The 14,121-nt window shown below is 39.0% G+C and overlaps 1 protein-coding gene across 3 annotated transcripts in view; it reads left to right on the top strand.

Annotated features, from left to right (window-relative positions):
* The window catches only part of LUZP2 (leucine zipper protein 2), a 353,057-nt gene that overhangs the window by 45,376 nt on the left and 293,560 nt on the right, over nucleotides 1-14,121 (top strand). The window lies entirely within an intron of this gene.

Here is a 14,121-nt window from a genome sequence, read left to right as displayed (position 1 = left end):
GAGCTAACAAGATATTCTTGTATGGTGTACAGTCCAAATTCAAATAGAAGCACTGGTAATGTAGGAAAATGTGAGATACCAAACCAGTTTTGCAGACCTGGGAGATTTTGGCAGCATCTTTAGAAGTTAGCTCATTGATATGTAGAATAGGGTCCATATTGCATAGAACCCCTCCACCCCCATAGCTTTGCATCTCCAGTCTGCTGACATGTTGTTCTGAAACAAGCTGAGTAACTGACAGCGAGGAAGAGAGTGACAGGTGCAGTGACAGCAGGGTTCTTATTATTTGACATTTTCGAGGAGGGGGAGGAAGAGATGCCAGCAGCAGCTTGTAGAAAGGCAAGCAAATAGCATAAAAGTCCTGTTTACTCTTCCAGGGTTTAAAACAAATCCAAAGCTTTCCATGATATAGTTCCTTCTTTTCTAATGGGAGTCTTGGCTGTTGAAGGACTGAAAAAGTTAGTCACCTGAAGTTCTTATGGAATTACACCAGAATGTGACCTGGTTTGTGACTGCAGTTCTTTATAATCTTCATTTCATAGTCATTAGTAACCCTTTTCTCATGATCATTTAATTACAAACCACAAATGATTAGGTAAGTTTCTTATTTGATTATGGGGATAAACCTATAACTTTAAAAAAATAGATAATTTAATAAGAGGCCCACTTGAATATGTACGTGTACATTATATAAGGTCCTTATAGTCAATTTAGGGGTCAGTGATGATTGTGGGGGAGAGGGAGGGACAGCTCAGTGGTTTGAGCATTGGCCTGCTAAACCCAGGGTTGTCAGTTCAGTCCTTGAGGGGGCCACTTAGGGAACTGGGGTAAAAATCTGTCTGGGGATTGGTCTTGCTTTGAGCAGGGAGTTGGACTAGATGACCTTCTGAGGTCCCTTCTAATCCTGATATTCTATAGTGCAGACAATACAGAAACCACAATGCTAATGGTGCTGCTTCAGTGAAGTACTAAAAATTGTGCACACTCAGCTTTGCCAAGGTACACTTCATAGATCACATCTGAATTCAACAAAACACACATAGTATTTAAATGCAAGAAGAAAGCAAAGTTACAACAGGAAATTTTAAATGCACTAAAGTAAAGAAAATGCATAGTTTCTTTCCCCAGTAACTGACTCTTCCTAGCATGTGTTGGCCAACTTCTGGGTTTCCAATATAAGTTCAGAAAACATAATAAAAAAAAGCCACTTGAATCCTAGGGTGAAATATTTCTGTCCCAAATTTGGCAGCACAAAAAACACATGAAATGACATAACTACTTTACCTTTGGATGTTTGAGGAAAACAAGCCCTTTTCTGCAGTTGGAATAGTAAGATGGGGGTCTCTCCTGTCAGTCACAAATCTGGAATTGCATAAGAAAAGACTTGGGCAGATGAGTTATGGTGGTGATCCTTAGCCTCTATGTTAATGTATCAGAAGAGCATAATGACCACTTAGGCATATGACATTACTAGTTTTAATTGAACAATGAGGTGTTGATGAGTAACAAGACATCTTTAGTATTGATACTATCATCCTAACTTTCACATTAACATTTCCTGAAGCTTTTTGGTGCAAAGACAGAATAATTGTTTTGTCTCAAATGTATACGGTAAATGGCCAGAATTCCCTTATCACAGTAATATTGTATGAGTGCTTACATACATCAGGACCTGAATGTGTAACTAAAACACTTTATATTTTCTCCGTGTAAGCGGTACAATCCTGCCAAGCAATGTTAGCTATACATGTTACTCTCAGACACAGTCTTTGTGGCAATATACCAAAATATTGTGGCACAAATTCTCTGGAAAACATTGTTGGCAAAAATCATTTTACCAAAGGGTTTTAGTAACAATGAAAGTTGTTTTAAAAAATAAAATGTTGTAAAGCTTTTAGTAAGGGCATATTGCATTACCTTTATTTTCACTGAATACTGACAGTATGAATGGTTGTTCATTAGACTGAAGCCAATGGCGTTGGCTGTGGAGTATGGTACAAGTGAAGGTGACTAAGCATATCACAATAATTATCTTAGGGTATTGTATTGCAACACATCACTATAGTGTCTAAGTGCCTTCCAAGTAAAATCAATAGCAACAGCAAAGTCTCTAGTGCACTTCATGAAGTCTCTGGAACTTCTCTCTTTTGAGGAGGTCAGAACTCTGCTTGGGGTTGGGGTTGTGTTTTCTTGAATTTTTTTTTCTTCAATTTTGATTAATTTCCTCCTTTTTCTTCCTTGTTGGTAGAGGTTAAGGGCTCAAACAGGGGTGTCAGTGTTGTGAGTGTCATTGTTATGGTGGAAAAGCTTTCTTTGAAGAGGAAATCTGACCTTAAATTGTGTTACTTTAAAATGCCTTGTTGTTGAACTCAATTTTGTTGAGCCTAGTGATGTCCTAAATTAAAAATAAAAAAGGGGTGGGAGGGAGGCTGAATTTCCATTTTAGGGGCTTGCCCCCATCATTAATACTTACTGTTAATCAGACTTCTGTGTACTGCTCTGAGTACTCACTATTATAAGGAGATAACACAGCAGTTGCCAATATTATGGAATGCAGGGTGCTCAAAATGCATAAGGAGGGACTCTCCTGAAAATCTCTTCTGAGTATATGTCAGTTGAAAAGAAAGTTCACCATCTCAGCAGGGTTCCTGTCAATACAGAAGTTATGTCTTTGTGTCACTTTAACAGCAAAGATATCTTTTACAATGTAATTGCAGAACCATAAAGCATATTATGTGCTAACAACAGTCTTGTATGACTTATACCCCGCTCTACTCCAACTATGATCAAATGGGTTAGAACCTTATCCCAAAGCCATTTCAATATACATTTTGAATTGTATTTGATTAGGATTCTGTCCCTGCTGCTGTGCAAGACTCCCATGCATTATGCATCTCCAATTCCAATTAAAATGTAAGGGGGGAAAAAAATGAATGAAGGATATAAAACAGGAAAGGATAAAATAGGTTCCCTTATGTAGCACTCTGAGACATTTTACATTTAACACAAATTGCATATACTTGAACTTGCTCTCTGGATGAGGTTCACTCTTGTCCTTAATTCTTTTTAAAGATCTGTGTAAGACCTTGGCTTAACACTGATTTCTTGGTCCATTATCAAGGTCAACAAATGTGAACATATATTTTAGTATAAACCATAAAAAGATTATAATAAACTTCTGCCAGTGTGTCATTATCAGTGGCATTCCCCCTCAACCTCCTTCTATTCTGGTTCCCACTAATTCAACTATGCCATTTTAGGAACAGAAAGGCTACAGATTTGCTGGTTGTCCAAGACTCAAGAATAGCAAATACTCAACTATCCTATTTAACACTATTCAGTCAAATACAGAATATAGTAATTCTTCTTCATGTGCAAGGCTAAACTGATCATCAGGTCTGGGGTCAGAAGGCATTTTTTCCAGGGCATATTGTCATTGACTTTGGGGTTATTTTGCCTTCCTTTTCAGCACTGAGTAAAATTCATTAGAAGCATACAAAATTGATATGCTGATCTCCATTATTTGTGAATTGTATCTCACTCTAACTTATACCAGCAAATCCATATTTATCAAACCAATTGCCTTGTTACCAATGGGAATCCTATTTCTTCCTTCTCTATACCACTCCCATTGCAGAAGCGCCTACCAATATATGACAGAAATGCTGCAGTCACCACATCTCCACAGATACATTGCTAACGTTTGTAATTTAGAGGAGTCCTCAATTGCATATTACATGTAGCTTTATCTTGCATAAAGAGTAAGCATGTGGTATTTCTTGATACAGATTAAGGATTGGGATTCTATTTTTGGCTCTGCCACATAAAGGGTGGGTGTCTTCAGACAAGTCACTTAACTGCTCTGAGCATCAAATTTCCCTGTCTGTCAAGTAAGGATAACGCTTCTCTACATCGCGGGATGTTGTGAGCCTCAAAGAATGTTGGGAGTAGTGGAGCTGACCATAGATAGAGGGACCATACATCCAATTTTGGCCAAGACAGTCCCTTTTTAAAGCCCTGTCCCAGCTGTCCCAACTTTTTTGGTAAAAGTGGGTATTTGTCCTGTTTGCTCTTGCCAACTTGATCAGTTGGCAAGAGCAAATGGGACAAATGCTTATTTTTGTCAAAAAAAAGTGGGGTGTGGAGGCATGTGCATGGGGATGAGTGGTGATGCACTGCAGGGGGCAGGGGCATAGGGGAGGAAGCAGTGCTCAGAAATGGGGCAATGGTGCAAGCAGCAATGCCAGTCGCAACCTTGTGCGGGGTGCAGGCAGGCCTCTGGCAAGCAGCGAAGCCAACCCTGCACAGGGAGGGGGGCCTTGGATGAGAGGCTTGGGCAACTTTGGGAAACATGGTCAGACTAACCATAGAACAAAACCAAACTGTTTTGAAAGTTGTAGGGAAATGGAGAAGTTTAGGTTTTCAATTCCAGTCTCTCTCTCTCTCTCTTTCTTTCCTCCTCTGGACTAGACCAGAAAGTCCACCCAGGACCAGAGAAACCTTCCTGGTGAAATCTATGTCTCCATGAAATGGTTTGGTTCCAACAAAATGTCATTTTTCTATGAAAATGTTTTGACCAGCTCTATTTGTGAGATTTCATTAAATTTGTTTGTAAAGTGCTTTGAGATCTGGAGATGGAAGCTGCTACAGAAGGACAGAGCTATGTATTTGTTATCACATTAATCAGCTGCAACTACAAGAGTTAACTTGCAGTAGGTACACTTTGTGTACTGTACCATATTCTTTCAGAAGTAAGGAATAGTGGTTATGGCATAGCAATAATTCAGTGCTACCTTCCCTCAATCTTGGCAAAAAGACATTAGCTCTAAACCTTTTGAGATCAAGGTTGTCTGATAGTTGAAATCCTTATGAATAAAATAAAATAAAAAGGCTTCCTATTCTTTTGCACTACAAGGGTATGTCTACACTGCAGTTAAAAACCTGAAGCTGGCCTGTGCCATCTGACTAGGGCTCACAGGGCTTGACCTCAGGGGCTGTTTAACTGCAGTTAGACATGCAATCTCGGGCTGCAGCCCAAACTCTGGGACCCTCCCATTTTGCAGGGTCCCAGAGCCAAGGCTCGAGACAGAGCTTCTACACTGCAGTTAAACAGTCCCCGAGCCCAAGTCACCTAGCTGCAGGTGTCTAATTGCACTGTAGACATGCATGAGCATTTACTGTTCGAGAGGAACCCTACTCCGAGCTACTTCTGTTTTCAGGTTCATACTTTGAATCCTGTTTTTAAAGGTCTTTTTGGATTTTCTGAGGAAAGTGCATGATCTGCATCATCAGCATTTCCTTTCACAATTAGTCTCTAAGGTGCCACAAGTACTCCTGTTCTTTTTGCGGATACAGACTAACACGGCTGCTACTCTGATACCTTTCACAATTAGTTTTCCAACACAGCCATCTCCTTAGCTTATTGCTCTATTTTGTAAGCAAAAGTTCCACAGGTGCCTTTCCACTGAAGTCTTTACTGGCTATTGTTAAAAGCCTTTCCAAACAAAGGAGGAGAGCATTGCCATTTTAATGTTCTTCCTGCCTGTCTCTTGAGGGAAAATACATCTACTCAGAAATAAAAAGCCTGGCAGAAGCGGTGGGATGGGAATGCTCTTCTATCTAGCACTTTTTTATTTTGGGGAGGGGGACCCTGTGGAGGATATCACATTGTCAGCTTAATGTTTGTTTCTCTTTGTCAATGTGAAGTAAATGCACCGATGGCTAAACTGTACTCCTACATAAACTTGAGATGCCACAGGGATAAATTTAAAAAAAATTGCTAGGCAAGGAAATAAAAATTAAATCCCAACAACCAAAATACACACAGATTGAGATATTCAACCATAACATGTAATGAAATAACAGTGCAAGCCTTGTTTACAATAAGCAATTTGTCTGGCTAATTATTTCCATTAGAAAACATGTACAACTTCATCTGATGATGTAAGCATCTATTTTCTTTTGAGCTATTTGAGGATGAAAGGTAACAAAATCAGATTTCAGTTATTGCTGAACATTTTTTAATGTCATGGCCAAAATAGTTTATCTCTCTGTAGTTAGATATATACAGATACAGGAGCTTCCTATAAATAGAGAGGGATGAACATATGTTTAAAAACATTTTCTGCATCTTATGTTTCATCTGAGTACTGTTTATTATTGACAAAGAAACATCCAAAGTTTATTGTACTATAGCAGATTTTAAATTAATATAAGCACACACTGTATCTTCTCATTTGCTCCCCATTTTAACACACGATTCCCACATGCTTCTTATGCAGTACTTTCTGTTGTTTGATCTCATTGATATCCAGGAGTAAAAATGTCCTGATTCAGCCCTAAATATTTTCATTTTTAATTAGCAGTGAAGTAATTTTAAAATATTTTAATAAAACAGATTAAGAAATTATCCGTCAAAAAAAAGAATTAAAAGCTTTTCTTTCTCTCTAGCTGGTTTTCACTCCGTTTTATCCCACAGAATTACCGAGGAGCATGCGATCATGAATAGTTTGTGTTTCAAGTCTAGTTTGGAATAAAACCAAATGTTTACACACTTACTGAAAGTTCAATCAAGCCATCTGACCCACTTAAGTCCACAGATTGAACATCTCATGGTAGAGAATATTGAACAGTTTTTAAATTTTATTATTTATAAATATATCCTGAAAATGCTTAGAAGCCAATGAAGTTGGGGCCCCACTGTGCTAGATGCAGCACAAACATATAGTAAATGACAGTACCTGCCTTAAAGAGCCTAGAAAATTAAACTCCATTCATACCTGCTGGCACAAGTGGTGTCTTGCATCTTGAGAGAGGGGGTGCTTCATGACCGCAAAGAGACAGACAGGATTTAACTGACAACTAATAATCATAGAGCAAAAAAATGAAAAACAAGTACTCCATCAGTAGATTGGAAAGTGGCCTCTTGAATGCAGAGATAATTGTGACATCCAAAGGAAAGTGTTACGTCAAAAATAGTTCCCAGGCTTTCCCACAACATGACACGAGGATGGAATTCCTATAAATATACCCAAGGCTGAAACTTTATGCCAAAGTTTCAGCATCATCAAAGCTCTGTTTAGATGGAATTTGTTTGAGGGGAGTTAACTTGGCATTGTCCTATAGCCAAACAGTACAACACCTAGGTCTTTCAACATGTAGCTAAGTTTATCAGTGCAGTCTGCATAAGAGTAGTAACTATAGCCATAAACACAAGATGAAGCATATAGCCTTGAGCTGTAAAAAGCTTTCCCTCAGCATTTCACATTCAGGACAGCAAGCTTTTGAATTTCCTGCTGTTTGTTTGAACCTAGATTAGGAAGCTATTGGTTACGTTTGGGAGCATGGGAGGGTATTGTTCCCAAAACCCACCACTCTCCATCCCTTGAGCATGCATATTATAAAATGCAACAAATGGCTGCTGCTTTCTATTCTATTTGGCAACTATAGGATATATTGCTGGTTTGTATGCCACATGGATCATTGAATAATATATTACCCAGGTGATAAGAGGAACTAGGTCTAAAGCATGGTAAAAAAAATCAAATTGTAAAAGACAGTGCAGGAGTAACAAAGGGTAGGAAATTTCTCTCACTGGTATCTGATACTGTGATGTGTAGAATAAGATTATCAAGTGCATACAAGAGACAGGAATGATTGGAAGTGGAGATATATCATTAAAAAATAGAACTAGATAACAGTAGGTTACATATTGATACAGCAGCAGTTTAAAGATAGATAATATATATAACATTCCAAACCTCCCTTGAAATGGCTTTTTTGGGGGTAAATAATGCATTACGTGGGAAAGTAGTTGACGATATAGTCCATCTTAATCCACAGTGACAAAGCTATATACACTCAGTGAGTGACAAATTTTTCTGGTGGCATTATCTAGAGATGGTAGGATCAGAGTCTGATCTCAGTTATACTAGTGTAAAATCAATTAATGCTAAACGTCAGTAGAATTACTCCAGATTTACAAAAAGGCAAATAAGAGCAGAATTTTGCTCATAGGTTTTCTGGATACAGGGCTTTCTGGCAAGAGTATTTTGAGATAGACAAAATTACCTATGATAAACTAAAAGGACAGTTGTACTAAAATCCAAGATATCCTGGTGTGCTGTTATCCATTAAGGAACGAGGTAGGAAGGTTGGAGTATTCAAGCATGTCAGACAACATAGGTACAAGCTTGATTCATCAAATTTGGCAACCAGTTCTCTCTAAACTACCAATGAAATGCAAACTATGAGACTACAACACTGACAATATCAAGGAGATGAAATTCAGCAGCTGACTAGAAGATCAATAATGTAACAGAATTTTGTATATATTAATGAGCACATCAAGCCAGATGGCATAAGTAATGACCACAAATACAAAGAAAACTATTGATCAGAGACATGCTAAATAAAGCCATTCACCTTGAATTTTTTTAAATTAATAATAAGTGAGAAATTGCTACATTATTTAAGATGCAGAGAATTTGGTAAAAGAAATCCACCAAGGAAGTTTAAAATCAGTGCTTTCAATAAAACTAAAAAAGGGTGTTGAAAGTCTATACTTTGTGGATCTATCCATCTCCCTTTATTAATCTCGTAAATGAATACCTTAGAATCATGACTGTCAATGACCAATTCAAAGGAAATCTACAAAGGGAGTTATTAATCTGAACTCTTGTTGTCTTGCTGCTATTGTCAGTTGGCATGCGTGTTGTCTGTGTGTGTTCTCTCCATATGCCGTCCTAGCTCTGCGCAGCTAACTGGCTCAGCAGACCTTGAGGGAACTGCCCAGAAATGCCACAGGCTCAGTTCAGTGGCAAAGGCACTCGGCCGGTTTATTGTCAATGAAGCACAGTACTAGTGCCCCATAGATTCTACAGGTACACTAACAGACTTGTGTCCCTTACAATGGACCAGCACAGTCAGCGGCGGGACTCCCCACTGCCCCTTAGGCGGGACAGAGATGCCCTCCTATACCTTCTCCTTTATATATTGATACAAACAAGTTACATATTACACACATGACATTGGTAGTTACCAACCCTACACCTTATACCTGCTTGCTTGAACAAAACATCTTTATCCATCATCCTATCCTGTCCTCTTCTCCTTATTTTGCCTAGGGTCAGTGTGTTGCTGTACGTTATTGTGTTTATGCCATAACTTTGTTGGGTTGTATCTGTACTAGCATTCTGGAATGTGCTTACATGAATACCCTGTGCTTAGTACTTAGGAGTGCCTGTGTCTTTAACAATGCTAGCTGGCTTTTTTTTTTTTTTTTTTTTTTTTTTTTTTTTGCCAAGTTGATGGTACCGGACAGTGAATTTATAAGCAGGTGTTTGTTTTGTGGCAGGGCCTGACTTTTGCTGACTTTGGTTCAGGACTCAAGCCTTGCACCTGGCCCCTTGTTCCAGGTTGGCAACTTGCATTCTCCTTTTTCTCTTTTCAGTTTCAGGTTAAGAAACCTCAGCTACCACAGGGAGCTAGAGAGTTAGAGAGAACCTGCTTCTGATTAGTTTAAAGGTGCAAAGCTCTTCTTGGGTCTGATCCTTGATTCATTGTTCCTTGTAGAGTAATTTATATCTATGCAAAGTTGAATGTAAAATGCTTCCACTAGTGTAAGCGGATGGAGAATTCTGATTTGGTTGCTTTTTGCATCCACTTAACTGTTGTACATGACTGCAAATGGTTCAAGGCTTTGGTGGATTGGGCTTCTTGTGTTTACAAGAAATTTGAAATAGATTTTTATTAGAGAACCATAGGCTTATTTTATAAGTATTGGGTTCTGTATTGGAGTTGACTAGATTTGCCTTGATTGTGTGTTTGTGCATGAGCACACTAAACCTGCAGCTTTTTGAAAACAGACCTTTGGCTCTCAAAGACAGTAATTAAAATGAGTGTTTTTTGAATTCTAAATGTACTGCTAAAGTTCTGTTTAGTCTTTTAAAGTGCAGATGTATGAGGTTCCCAAATTTTAGTTATTCTCCCTTTAAAGGAAGAAAACTAGCCACTTCTTTGCTATATGATGTCTGGATACGCACTGATTTTTGCTTGCTAGCATCAAGTAAGAATGTTAATTGAGAGGAGATTTTTTTCCTGTACATCCCAAGTTAAATTCTAGGTTAAATATATGCATTTTGTCAAATTAATAACAATTAAAAAAATTAGAAAGTAAAGATAGAATCTTTTTCATTCCAACACCAACAGGAATGTCAGGTGTTCTTATATATCCAATCAGAGAACTTTTATTACATTTTTACAAGTGTTTTTTCCTAGACCTCTGCTGATGGCAAGAATATTTTTTTCTATAAGAGAGGTTATACAGACCAACAAAATCACATGCCCTAAGACACAGGTTGTAAGACTATAGAAAAAATTATCCATAGCTGTTCAGGCAGTTTATCTAGAAGCTGCAGTTGGTACAATTTCTGTAAGGTAGCCAAGGGCTTGCATTTTAGCCCCAAGTAGATAAATAATTTCATTTTTTATCAAGCAAAACTTTCAGATAAAACTTTTTCAAAAGTACAAGTTACTTTATGATCTAGAATTCCTTCGTTGCAAAGAGCATATTTTAAGAAGAGAGTGATAATTATTTATAAACTTTCTTTTTTTATTAAATCCCCTGAGCAGTGGAATCCATGAAATGTTAGTTTTGCTCTTGGATTTTTTTTGAAACGGCAACACCCTTACAATGGGCACATTTTTCAAACACGGGGCCAAAATTTTCAGAAATGACTAGTGATTTTAGATAACTCAACATTTTAGAGCCTAGTTTGAAGCACCTTAAGAGACCCAGCCTCTTCAGTTGTCATAGTGGTTTACCCCCCACACCCCCAGAGGTGGATAACTGTTTTGGGAATTGGAATTAGAACATCAAACAATTGCATGTAGGGCAACACAAAGCTACTAGATAGAAAAAAGTTCTAGTTACAACCATTGGGGAGTGGACTCAAGTTGCTTATCACCTCCACACTAGAGCTGGGCAAATAGTGGATTTTTTTTTTTTTTTGGTTCTCTGTCAGTTATGACGAATGGGGAGAGTGAGTAACTCACAAATGACATTTTTTGACAAATTGAAAAATCAAATCTTTTGAGTCAGAATGTTTCGGTAACATTGAAACCAAACACTTCCTGTTGACGATTTTGTTTTTTCTGTGTTCTGGCCTTTTTGACAAGGAAGAGGATTCATGAAATGGGGAGAGGAGGAGGAGAAGCATTTCTTAGCCCAGTAGTTAGGTTACTTACCAAGGATTTGGGAGACCCAATTGCAGTTCCCCCTCTATCTGATGCAGAAAACTGATTTGAACTCTGGTTCCTCACACTCATGAGAGCTCACTAGTCACTGGGCTATGGGATATTATGGTATGGGGCTTTCTCTATCTTGTGACTTTAAGCAGTTTCACCTTTTATAATTATTTATAAAATAATTCCACATAGTCTTCCATACACTAGATGAGTGCCCTCACTGCCAGGCAGTTGTTGTTTTCTTGCTCTTTCCCAGACTCTATAACTATTAAACATTTTGACTTTTTCAGGTCAGCTGAAACTATTCAGCAAACTCAGCACAAATTTGTGAATAGTTCTGGTCAACTTGAGTCTGCATTTCTCAGTGAATAAATTATTCATATGAACATTTTTGCCCAGCTGTACTCCATACTTCAGTTTATCATAGAAATATAGTATTTGAATGGTAGGCAGAGGTTCCTTCTTCAGAATTCATCTATCACTATGGTAAGTGAGATTCACTGAAAATTTTCAGAATAGCAGCCGTCTTAGTCTGTATCCGCAAAAAGAACAGGAGTACTTGTGGCACCTTAGAGACTAACAAATTTATTAGAGCATAAGCTTTCGAAGAAGTGGGCTGTAGTCCACGAAAGCTTATGCTCTAATAAATTTGTTAGTCTCTAAGGTGCCACAAGTACTCCTGTTCTTTTCACTGAAAATTGTTTCGATTCCAAGTCCTCACTTAAGCCATAGACTGAGCAACACTGGTCCCCATGACAGAAAAGTATCTCTGTGTCAACTCTGTGAGGATCTAATTGTGGGGTTTCCCTTACATTCTCCAGAGGAAGTGGTTATTTCTGAGTGGGAAGGAGAAGAGCCCTGTCAACAGCATAGATCCATGAAATACACAGAGAGAAACCACTGTGGATAATGGGCCACTCCATATCCATGGCAGGTATCTCCTTATCCTATGATATTGAACCTCCCACTGCTGCTGCAGATTACCTCCGTTTCCTTAGACGTGTGTGTAGAAGCTGCAAAGTGGATCTAATGCTGCTTTTAGCTGTACTAATTCCCATAAAGATTTTGGAATGTTGGAGAGAATGTTGCATAAAGTGGCTTCTCCCTGACTCTATTTCCTTCCATCTTTGTCCTTAGAGCTGTGTCTATATGTGGAGCTAGTGGTGTGATTCCCATCTTGCATAAACATATTTGTGCTAGATCATGAACTGAGCATGATCAAAACAGTAGTGTGGGCATGGTAGCATGGGCTAGTCACTTCAAATATGTACCTACAGGGTTCAGGTGAGTTTGTACTCAGGATGGCTAGCCTGTGCCACAGTTCTCTGTTGCTGCAGCTACACGACTATTTTTAGCATGCTAGATCAATGAAAGATAGCATGAGTGTCTGTACCAGCTGGAAATCATACCCCTAGCTCCCAATGTAGTCTATGTTAGAGCCCTGAACTTGCATTATTTCTATGAAACAACCTCTTCAAGTTTCTAGGGTTTTCTGTCTTCTCTCTCTACTGCCAAACATGGGTCATTCCAGACTTTGCTCCCTTCTATCTATGAAAGTGGAGAGGAGAATTGGGCCTGGCAGAGTGTTAAGCACAACTGAACAGAGAATGGATTGGGTTCTGCCAAATAAATTGCCACTGAAAAAGTCCAGTTTTAATTTTCTGTACTATATAGTCATATTGAGGAGGAGGGATGGGAAGCAAATCTATTTTACAGCTTTAGACGATGCAGCTGGCAAGATTTCAGAGTTAAAGGCAAAGAGATATTGTAAATAGTGAGGTCACTTGCCCACATCTTTGTCTGTAGTATGTGTTCCTCAACAGGACATCTCAAAATTAGCTCCCCACATCTACTTACTGACAAAGATTGTAAAAGAATCCTGACATTATACTTGCCACTTTAATAAATACAATGGTATACTGAATCTATCACAACGCTACATAAAAACCTGGGAGTGCTTTGCATTCAAATGACTTGTTTCTAGCACACAGGAAAATGTGAATCACTGGAGTGGGCAAACAAATGATAGGAAAACCTCCCATGTTCTCTGCCTATTCAGAACTATATGCGAAGAAGTGAATAGCACCAGTGTTTGGTTTAATCAAATATATTTGTACATGATCGCCTATGAAAATATCAGCCCCGCTAGATCCAATTTCTGCTAGGCTGATTTTATCCAGGTTTGTGGAATTCCACAGTTTGGAGAGAGATTCTGTACTCAGTTTTGGTTTTATACACTTATGCTGTTCCCTGACAGATATTGTGGATGGCAGAGAAATTTCACATAGCAGGAGATTTCCTATCAGTTCACTAATTACGGTAAGCAATTGCTGTGCTGTAAATTAGTAATGTGTTTACCATAAATAAATAGAAAACACTTATGTTTCACGACAGCTAAATAAAGTAGAAAATAAGAACTATACCTGATTCTGACTGCAGTTTACCCCATTGACTTCAGCCAATTTACCGTGATTCTCACTGGTGCAAGTTCAGAATCTGGCCTGCCATGTCAAAGCCCTGCATCATTTTGTCTAATATGTGTATTCAGGGGTGAAAGTAACTTAAGAGATACCGGTACGCCGGAGTCCTGAGCTGGGGGTGGGGCCTCAAGTGGAAGAGGTGGGGCCTTTAAATCCCAGCGCCCTTTACATCAAGATTTAAAGGGCCCGGGGCTCTGGCTGCAGTAGCGGCAGCTGGGAGCACCAGGCCCTTTAAATCACTGCCAGAGATACCAACTGCAGAGGTGTCTGGGAGCCCCGGGGCTCAGGGGCAATTTAAAGGGCCCAGGGCTCCGGCCGCTGCTACCACCCCAGGCCCTTTAAATCGCTGCCAGAGCCCCTGGCTGCCCCCGCTACCCTGGGGCTCTGGCAGCAA

Source organism: Malaclemys terrapin, chromosome 4 (genome assembly GCF_027887155.1).
Source record: "Malaclemys terrapin pileata isolate rMalTer1 chromosome 4, rMalTer1.hap1, whole genome shotgun sequence".
NCBI lineage: Eukaryota > Metazoa > Chordata > Testudines > Emydidae > Malaclemys > Malaclemys terrapin.
This window is presented reverse-complemented; position numbering and strand designations above follow the sequence as displayed.